The sequence below is a fragment of the Salvelinus fontinalis genome, unplaced genomic scaffold, assembly GCF_029448725.1.
Source record: "Salvelinus fontinalis isolate EN_2023a unplaced genomic scaffold, ASM2944872v1 scaffold_1542, whole genome shotgun sequence".
NCBI lineage: Eukaryota > Metazoa > Chordata > Actinopteri > Salmoniformes > Salmonidae > Salvelinus > Salvelinus fontinalis.
In genome coordinates, this window is record NW_026601751.1 from 26255 (window position 1) to 35782 (window position 9528).

Consider the following 9528-nt stretch of genomic DNA (forward strand, 5'->3'; position numbering starts at 1 on the left):
GTAAGACCCTAAACCCTTGCTAGGGTGATGGTGATGGGGATAGAGTAAGACCCTAAACCCTTGCTATGGTGATGGGGATAGAGTAAGACCCTAAACCCTTGCTAGGGTGATGGGGATAGAGTAAGACCCTAAACCCTTGCTAGGGTGATGGGGATAGAGTAAGACCCTAAACCTACCTGGTTGTTCCTGAACCAGTACCTGGTTGTTCCTGAACCAGCACCTGGTTGGTCCTGAACCAGCACCTGGTTGTTCCTGAACCATAACCTGGTTGTTCCTGAACCATAACCTGGTTGTTCCTGAACCATAACCTGGTTGTTCCTGAACCAGCACCTGGTTGGTCCTGAACCAGCACCTGGTTGTTCCTGAACCATCACCTAGTTGGTCCTGAACCAGCACCTGGTTGTTCCTGAACCAGCACCTGGTTGTTCCTCAACCAGCACCTGGTTGTTCCTGAACCAGCACCTGGTTGTTCCTGAACCAGCACCTGGTTGTTCCTGAACCAGCACCTGGTTGTTCCTCAACCAGCACCTGGTTGTTCCTGAACCAGCACCTGGTTGTTCCTGAACCAGCACCTAGTTGTTCCTCAACCAGCACCTGGTTGTTCCTGAACCAGCACCTAGTTGGTCCTGAACCAGCACCTGGTTGTTCCTGAACCAGCACCTGGTTGTTCCTGAACCAGCACCTGGTTGTTCCTCAACCAGCACCTAGTTTTTCCTGAACCAGCACCTGGTTGTTCCTGAATCATAACCTGGTTGTTCCTGAACCAGCACCTGGTTGTTCCTAAACCAGCACCTGGTTGTTCCTGAACCAGCACCTAGTTGTTCCTGAACCAGTACCTGGTTGTTCCTGAACCAGCACCTGGCTGTTCCTGAACCAGCACCTGGATGTTCCTGAACCAGCACCTGGTTGTTCCTGAACCATCACCTAGTTGTTCCTGAACCAGCACCTGGTTGTTCCTGAACCAGCACCTAGTTGTTCCTGAACCATCACCTAGTTGTTCCTGAACCATCACCTAGTTGTTCCTGAACCATCACCTAGTTGTTCCTGAACCATCACCTAGTTGTTTCTGAACCAGCACTTGGTTGTTCCTGAACCAGCACCTAGTTGTTCCTGAACCATCACCTAGTTGTTCCTCAACCAGCACCTGATTGTTCCTGAACCAGCACCTAGTTGTTCCTGAACCATCACCTGGTTGTTCCTCAACCAGCACCTGATTGTTCCTGAACCAGCACCTGGTTGTTCCTCAACCAGCACCTGATTGTTCCTGAACCAGCACCTGGTTGTTCCTGATCCAGCACCTAGTGGTTCCTGAACCATCACCTAGTTGTTCCTGAACCATCACCTAGTTGTTCCTGAACCATCACCTAGTTGTTCCTGAACCAGCACCTCGATCAGACTCTACTGTGTTCTCTTTTCCTTTCTGTTCTCTTTTGTTTTTCTGCACCAAGAGGATATAAGAGTTATAGATGCCTCAGTCTGTTGTTTTTCTGCACCAAGACGATATAAGAGTTATAGATGCCTCAGTCTGTTATTTTTCTGCACCAAGAGGATATAAGAGTTACAGATGCCTCAGTCTGTTGTTTCTCTGCACCAAGAGGATATAAGAGTTATAGATGCCTCAGTCTGTTGTTTTTCTGCACCAAGAGGATATACGAGTTATAGATGCCTCAGTCTGTTGTTTCTCTGCACCAAGAGAATATAAGAGTTACAGATGCCTCAGTCTGTTGTTTCTCTGCACCAAGAGAATATAAGAGTTATAGATGCCTCAGTCTGTTGTTTTTCTGCACCAAGAGGGTATAAGAGTTATAGATGCCTCAGTCTGTTGTTTCTCTGCACCAAGAGAATATAAGAGTTATAGATGCCTCAGTCTGTTGTTTCTCTGCACCAAGAGGGTATAAGAGTTATAGATGCCTCAGTCTGTTGTTTTTCTGCACCAAGAGGATATAAGAGTTATAGATGTCTCAGTCTGTTGTTTTTCTGCACCAAGAGGATATACGAGTTATAGATGCCTCAGTCTGTTGTTTCTCTGCACCAAGAGGATATACGAGTTATAGATGCCTCAGTCTGTTGTTTCTCTGCACCAAGAGGATATAAGAGTTATAGATGCCTCAGTCTGTTGTTTTTCTGCACCAAGAGGATATAAGAGTTATAGATGCCTCAGTCTGTTGTTTATCTGCCCCAAGAGGATATAGGAGTTGTTGATGCCTCAACCGGATGAACGGTTATGGATTGAATGTTTACTGCCTGGAATGGTGGAATGTGTGTGTGTGTGTGTGTGTGTGTGTGTGTGTGTGTGTGTGTGTGTGTGTGTGTGTGTGTGTGTGTGTGTGTGTGTGTGTGTGTGTGTGTTTGCGTGTGTATTTATAACCTATTGTGGTCATCTCTAGGGGACAATTACACTGTCACACAGCTTTCTAAGGAGTGTGTGTGTGTGTGTGTGTGTGTGTGTGTGTGTGTGTGTGTGTGTGTGTGTGTGTGTGTGTGTGTGTGTGTGTGTGTGTGTGTGTGTGTGTGTGTGTGTGTGTGTGTTAATGAAGCATTCACAGAGGACGAGACGAGGCGTAATCGCAAGAGGTGAAGTCATAATTACCCAGCATTATCTGTAATCACACACCTTCACTGAGACAGGCAAGCAAGCAACGCACGGTCACATGCAACGTAGGTCACATACAACAATGGAAACAGAAAACGAACAACAATATGAAACAAAATATAATTTCCTGGGATCCAAGCTGTAGGAGGAGTGTGTGTGTGTGTGTGTTTGTGTTAATGAGTCATTCACAATGGACGAGACTAGGCGTAATCACAGAGGTGAAGTCATGAGAGAGAGAGAGAGAGAGAGCGAGGAGGGAGATAGAGAGACAGAGAGAGAGAGAGAGAGAGAGAGGAATGAACAAGGAGAGAAGGAGAGGGAGCAGGTAGAGAGAATGAACAAGGAGAGAAGGAGAGGGAGCAGGGAGAGAGAGAAGAGAGAATGAACAAGGAGAGAAGGAGATGGAGCGGGAAGAGAGAGAATGAACAAGGAGAGAAGGAGAGGGAGCAGGTAGAGAGAGAATGAACAAGGAGAGAAGGAGAGGGAGCAGGTAGAGAGAGAATGAACAATGAGAGAAGGAGAGGGAGCAGGTAGAGAGAGATTGAACAAGGAGAGAGGGAGAGGGAGCAGGTAGAGAGAGAATGAACAAGGAGAGAAGGAGAGGGAGCAGGTAGAGAGATAATGAACAAGGAGAGAAGGAGGGGGAGCAGGTAGAGAGAGAAGAGGGAATGAACAAGGAGAGAAGGAGAGGGAGCAGGTAGAGAGAGAAGAGGGAATGAACAAGGAGAGAAGGAGAGGGAGCAGGTAGAGAGAGAATGAACAAGGAGAGAAGGAGAGGGAGCAGGTAGAGAGATAATGAACAAGGAGAGAGGGAGAGGTAGCAGGTAGAGAGAGAAGAGAGAATGAACAAGGAGAGAAGGAGAGGGAACAGGTAGAGAGAGAATGAACAAGGAGAGAAGGAGAGGGAGCAGATAGAGAGAGAATGAACAAGGAGAGAAGGAGAGGGAGCAGGTAGAAAGAGAATGAACAAGGAGAGAAGGAGAGAGAGCAGGTAGAGAGAGAAGAGAGAATGAACAAGGAGAGAAGGAGAGGGAGCAGGTAGAGAGAGAAGAGAGAATGAACAAGGAGAGAAGGAGAGGGAGCAGGTAGAGAGAGAAGAGAGAATGAACAAGGAGAGAAGGAGAGGGAGCAGGTAGAGAGAGAAGAGGGAATGAACAAGGAGGGAAGGACAGGATGATTGATCAACAAGATCTCACGGTCTCACCAATTTGACTTCATATTCTGAAGTTTGTACACATTTCTCCAAACGTAAAATTCCAAGGTGTTTTGGACATCCTGGGTTGCTCCTCCTTCATGCAGCTCCTCCTTCATGCAGCTCTACCTACTGCTGCTCCTCCTTCATGCAGCTCCTCCTTCATGTAGCTCCTCCTTCATGCAGCTCCTCCTTCATGTAGCTCCTCCTTCATGCAGCTCCTCCTTCATGTAGCTCCTCCTTCATGCAGCTCCTCCTTCATGTAGCTCCGCCTAATGCTGCTCCTCCTTCATGCAGCTCCTCCTTCATGTAGCTCCTCCTTCATGCAGCTCCTCCTTCATGTAGCTCCTCCTTCATGCAGCTCCTCCTTCATGTAGCTCCTCCTTCATGCAGCTCCTCCTTCATGTAGCTCCGCCTAATGCTGCTCCTCCTTCATGCAGCTCCTCCTTCATGTAGCTCCTCCTTCATGCAGCTCCTCCTTCATGTAGCTCCTCCTTCATGCAGCTCCTCCTTCATGTAGCTCCGCCTAATGCTGCTCCTCCTTCATGCAGCTCCTCCTTCATGTAGCTCCGCCTAATGCTGCTCCTCCTTCATGCAGCTCCTCCTTCATGCAGCTCCGCCTAATGCTGCTCCTCCTTCATGCAGCTCCTCCTTCATGCAGCTCCGCCTAATGCGGCTCCTCCTTCATGCAGCTCCTCCTTCATGCAGCTCCTCCTTCATGCAGCTCCGCCTAATGCGGCTCCTCCTTCATGCAGCTCCGCCTAATGCGGCTCCTCCTTCGTGCAGCTCCGCCTAATGCTCCTCCTCCTTCATGCAGCTCCGCCTAATGCGGCTCCTCCTTCGTGCAGCTCCGCCTAATGCTCCTCCTCCTTCATGCAGCTCTGCCTAATGCTCCTCCTCCTTCATGCAGCTCCGCCTAATGCGGCTCCTCCTTCATGCAGCTCCGCCTAATGCGGCTCCTCCTTCGTGCAGCTCCACCTAATGAGGCTCCTCCTTCATGCTCCTCCTCCTTCATGCAGCTCCGCCTAATGCGGCTCCTCTGTCATGCAGCTCTGCCTAAAGAGGCTCCTCCTTCATGCAGCTGTTAGGAATTTTGTTAATAATAACTAAAACAATTTCTAGATTTAGATAAAACTATAACTAATTGAACTCTGCACGCCTGGTGAAAAGAGATTTGTGCTGTGGGTTATAAAGTAAGCAGAAAGGGTCGTTAAACTATGGTTGAACTGACCCAACTTAGCCCTGAGATGTTTAGATAAGGCAGTGAGTAACTTTTTAGGTCTTCCATTATCTTGAGTTGTCTGCTAAAGTGGTAATAAATTATAGTGAGCCTTCAGGAGAATATATTATATTGTGTGTCATGTGTGTGCGCTGGGAAGTTGGAATGAACTTGTGCTGCTGCTTGGCTGCTGCTTTGCTCCTGTCTGGGCTGCTGGCTTTGCTGCTGTCTGGGCTGCCGGCTTTGCTGCTGTCTGGGCTGCTGGCTGGGCTGCTAGCTGGGCTGCTGGCTGGGCGGCTGGCTGGGCTGCTGGCTGGGCTGCTGGCTGGGCTGATGGCTGGGCTGCTGCTTGACTGCTGGCTGGGCTGCTGGCTGGGCTGCTGGCTTGGCTGCTGCTTTGCTGCTGGCTGGGTTGCTGGCTGGGCTGCTGGCTTGACTGCTGGCTGGGCTGCTGGCTGGGCTGCTGGCTTGGCTGCTGGCTTGGCTGCTGGCTGGGCTGCTGGCTGGGCTGCTGGCTTTGCTGCTGTCTGGGCTGCTGGCTTGGCTGCTGGCTGGGCTGCTGGCTTGGCTGCTGGCAGGGCTGCTGGCTTGGCTGCTGGCTTTGCTGCTGTCTGGGCTGCTGGCTTTGCTGCTGTCTGGGCTGCTGGCTTGGCTGCTGGCTTGGCTGCTGGCTTGGCTGCTGGCTGGGCTGCTGGCTTGGCTGCTGGCTGGGCTGCTGGCTGGGCTGCTGCTGGGCTGCTGATTGGGCTGCTGGCTTGGCTGCTGTCTGGGCTGCTGGCTTGGCTGCTGTCTGGGCTGCTGGCTTGGCTGCTGGCTGGGCTGCTGGCTTGGCTGCTGGCTTTGCTGCTGTCTGGGCTGCTGGCTTTGCTGCTGTCTGGGCTGCTGGCTTGGCTGCTGGCTTGGCTGCTGGCTGGGCTGCTGGCTTGGCTGCTGGCTTGGCTGCTGGCTTGGCTGCTGGCTGGGCTGCTGCTTGGCTGCTGGCTGGGCTGCTGGCTGGGCTGCTGGCTGGGCTGCTGGCTGGGCAATGATGGCTGGGCTTCTGGCTGGGCTGATGGATTGGCTGCTGGCTGGGCTTCTGGCTGGGCTGATGGCTGGGCTTCTGGCTGGGCCGATGGCTTGGCTGCTGGCTGGGCTGCTGGCTGGGCTGATGGTTGGGCTGATGGTTGGGCTGGTGGTTGGGCTGGTGGTTGGGCTGGTGGTTGGGCTGGTGGTTGGGCTGGTGGCTGGGCTGCTGGCTGGGCTGCTGGTTGGGCTGATGGCTGGGTTGATGGCTGGGCTGATGGCTGGGCTGATGGCTGGGCTGCTGCGGAGAGACAATTTAGGGTTAGGGTTAGTATTTAAAGAACCACTGGGATTTAAAATGTAAAATGTAAATGACTACACACACACACACACACACACACACACACACACACACACACACACACACACACACACACACACACACACACACACACACACACACACACACACACACACACACACACACACACACACACACACTTGCACGAGTGGGCGCAGGCAGACACGCAGGCAGGCACACGTACACACACACACACACACACACACACACACACACACACACACACACACACACACACACACACACACACACACACACACACACACACACACACAAGCTATCTTGAAGTGGAGATGACTCAAGTGTTATTTTCACTGATTAATTATGGGGTTTTAGTTGATAGCTGAATGCTTCTTCTGAGGTTTTCAGAGAGCGGCTTTCTGAAACGTTTAACAACGTCAGGCTTGAGTGGAGAGGGAGGGAGGGAGGGAGAGAGTGGGAGAGGGGGAGGAGGCAGAGAGAACAGAGAGACTGGGAGAGGGGGAGGAGGCAGAGACAGACCAGAGAGAGTGGGAGAGGAAGAGGGGGAGAAGGCAGAGACAGAACAGAGAGAGAGGGAGAGGGGGAGGAGGCAGAGACAGAACAGAGAGAGTGGGAGAGGGGGAGGAGGCAGAGACAGAACAGAGAGAGAGGGAGAGGGGGGGAGGCAGAGACAGAACAGAGAGAGAGGGAGAGGGGGGGAGGCAGAGACAGAACAGAGAGAGGGGGAGAGGGGGAGAGGGGGAGAGGGGGAGGAGGCAGAGACAGAACAGAGAGAGTGGGAGAGGGGGAGGAGGCAGAGACAGAACAGAGAGAGGGGGAGGAGGCAGAGACAGAACAGAGAGAGAGGGAGAGGGGGAGGAGGCAGAGACAGAACAGAGAGAGGGGGAGAGGGGGAGAGGGGGAGAGGGGGAGGAGGCAGAGACAGAACAGAGAGAGTGGGAGAGGGGGAGGAGACAGAGACAGAACAGACAGAGTGAATTAGAGTGAACACACACACACACACACACACACACACACACACACACACACACACACACAGTGAATTAGAAGGTGAATCACCTGTGCATTACAGCAGTAGAAACAGATGTTATGGATTTGTGACCTTCTGGGAGAAACTGCAGAACAACACAAAGGCAAGAAGCAGGGAAAGCCTGGGGGAGGTCCAGACACTCCTTCTCTCCTTCCCTTCTCTCCTTCTCTCCTTCCCTTCTCTCCTCTGTGAAAGCCTGGGGGAGGTCCAGACACTCCTTCTCTCTTCTCTCCTTCCCTTCTCTCCTCTGTGAAAGCCTGGGGGAGGTCCAGACACTCCTTCTCTCTTCTCTCCTTCCCTTCTCTCCTTCTCTCCTTCCCTTCTCTCCTCTGGGAAAGCCTGGGGGAGGTCCAGACACTCCTTCTCTCTTCTCTCCTTCCCTTCTCTCCTTCTCTCCTTCCCTTCTCTCCTCTGTGAAAGCCTGGGGGAGGTCCAGACACTCCTTCTCTCTTCTCTCCTTCCCTTCTCTCCTCTGTGAAAGCCTGGGGGAGGTCCAGACACTCCTTCTCTCTTCTCTCCTTCCCTTCTCTCCTTCTCTCCTTCCCTTCTCTCCTCTGGGAAAGCCTGGGGGAGGTCCAGACACTCCTTCTCTCTTCTCTCCTTCCCTTCTCTCCTTCTCTCCTTCCCTTCTCTCCTCTGTGAAAGCCTGGGGGAGGTCCAGACACTCCTTCTCACCTTCCCTTCTCTCCTTCTCTCCTTCCCTTCTCTCCTCTGTGAAAGCCTGGGGGAGGTCCAGACACTCATTCTCTCCTTCTCTCCTTCCCTTCTCTCCTCTGTGAAAGCCTGGGGGAGGTCCAAACACTCCTTCTCTCCTTCCCTTCTCTCCTTCTCTCCTTCCCTTCTCTCCTCTGTGAAAGCCTGGGGGAGGTCCAAACACTCCTTCTCTCCTTCTCCCTTCTCTCCTTCCCTTCTCTCCTTCTCTCCTTCCTTCCCTCCTTCTCTCCTTCTCTCCTTCCCTCCTTCTCTCCTTCTCTTCTCCTTCTCTCCTTCTCTCCTCTGTGAAAGCCTGGGGGAGGTCCAAACACTCCTTCTCTCCTTCTCCCTTCTCTCCTTCCCTTCTCTCCTTCTCTCCTTCCCTTCTCTCCTTCTCTCCTTCTCTCCTTCCCTCCTTCTCTCCTTCTCTTCTCCTTCTCTCCTTCTCTCCTCTGTGAAAGCCTGGGGGAGGTCCAAACACTCCTTCTCTCCTTCCCTTCTCTCCTTCTCTCCTTCCCTTCTCTCCTCTGTGAAAGCCTGGGGGAGGTCCAAACACTCCTTCTCTCCTTCTCCCTTCTTCTCCTTCCCTTCTCTCCTTCTCTCCTTCCCTTCTCTCCTCTGTGAAAGCCTGGGGGAGGTCCAGACACTCATTCTCTCCTTCTCTCCTTCCCTTCTCTCCTCTGTGAAAGCCTGGGGGAGGTCCAGACACTCATTCTCTCCTTCTCTCCTTCCCTTCTCTCCTCTGTGAAAGCCTGGGGGAGGTCCAGACACTCATTCTCTCCTTCTCCCTTCCCTTCTCTCCTCTGTGAAAGCCTGGGGGAGGTCCAGACACTCCTTCTCTCCTTCTCCCTTCTTCTCTCCTTCCCTTCTCTCCTTCTCCCTTCTCTCCTTCTCTCCTTCCCTTCTCTCCTTCCCTTCTCTCCTTCCCTTCTCTCCTTCCCTTCTCTCCTTCCCTTCTCTCCTTCTCTCCTTCCCTTCTGTCCTTCTCTCCTTCCCTTCTCTCCTTCTCTCCTTCTCCCGTCTCTCCTTACCTTCTCTCCTTCTCTCCTTCCCTTCTCTCCTTCCCTTCTCTCCTTCCCTTCTCTCCTTCTCTATTTGTCTCCTTCCCTTCTCTCCTTCCCTTCTCTCCTACCCTCCTTCCCTTCTCTCCTTCTCTATTTTTCTCCTTCCCTTCTCTCCTTCCCTTCTCTCCTTCTCTCCTTCCCTTCTCTCCTTCTCTATTTGTATCCTTCCCTTCTCTCCTTCCCTTCTCTCCTTCTCTTCTCTCCTACCCTCCTTCCCTTCTCTCCTTCTCTATTTTTCTCCTTCCCTTCTCTAATACTCTCCATCTCATCTTCTCTCATCCTAATAAATGAGGTTGGGTCTCTAAAAACCACTGGAGGTTGGTGTCACCTTAATTGGGGAGGACGGGCTCGTTGGTAGCGGCAGGAGCAGAATGTGTGAAATGCTATCAGAC

At 52.2% G+C, this 9528-nt stretch overlaps 1 pseudogene; it reads right to left on the bottom strand.

The window, feature by feature from the left end:
- Positions 1-1528: 1528 nt before the first annotated feature.
- LOC129849564 (transcription factor SPT20 homolog) lies at positions 1529-9287 on the bottom strand (annotated as a pseudogene).
- Positions 9288-9528: the final 241 nt, after the last annotated feature.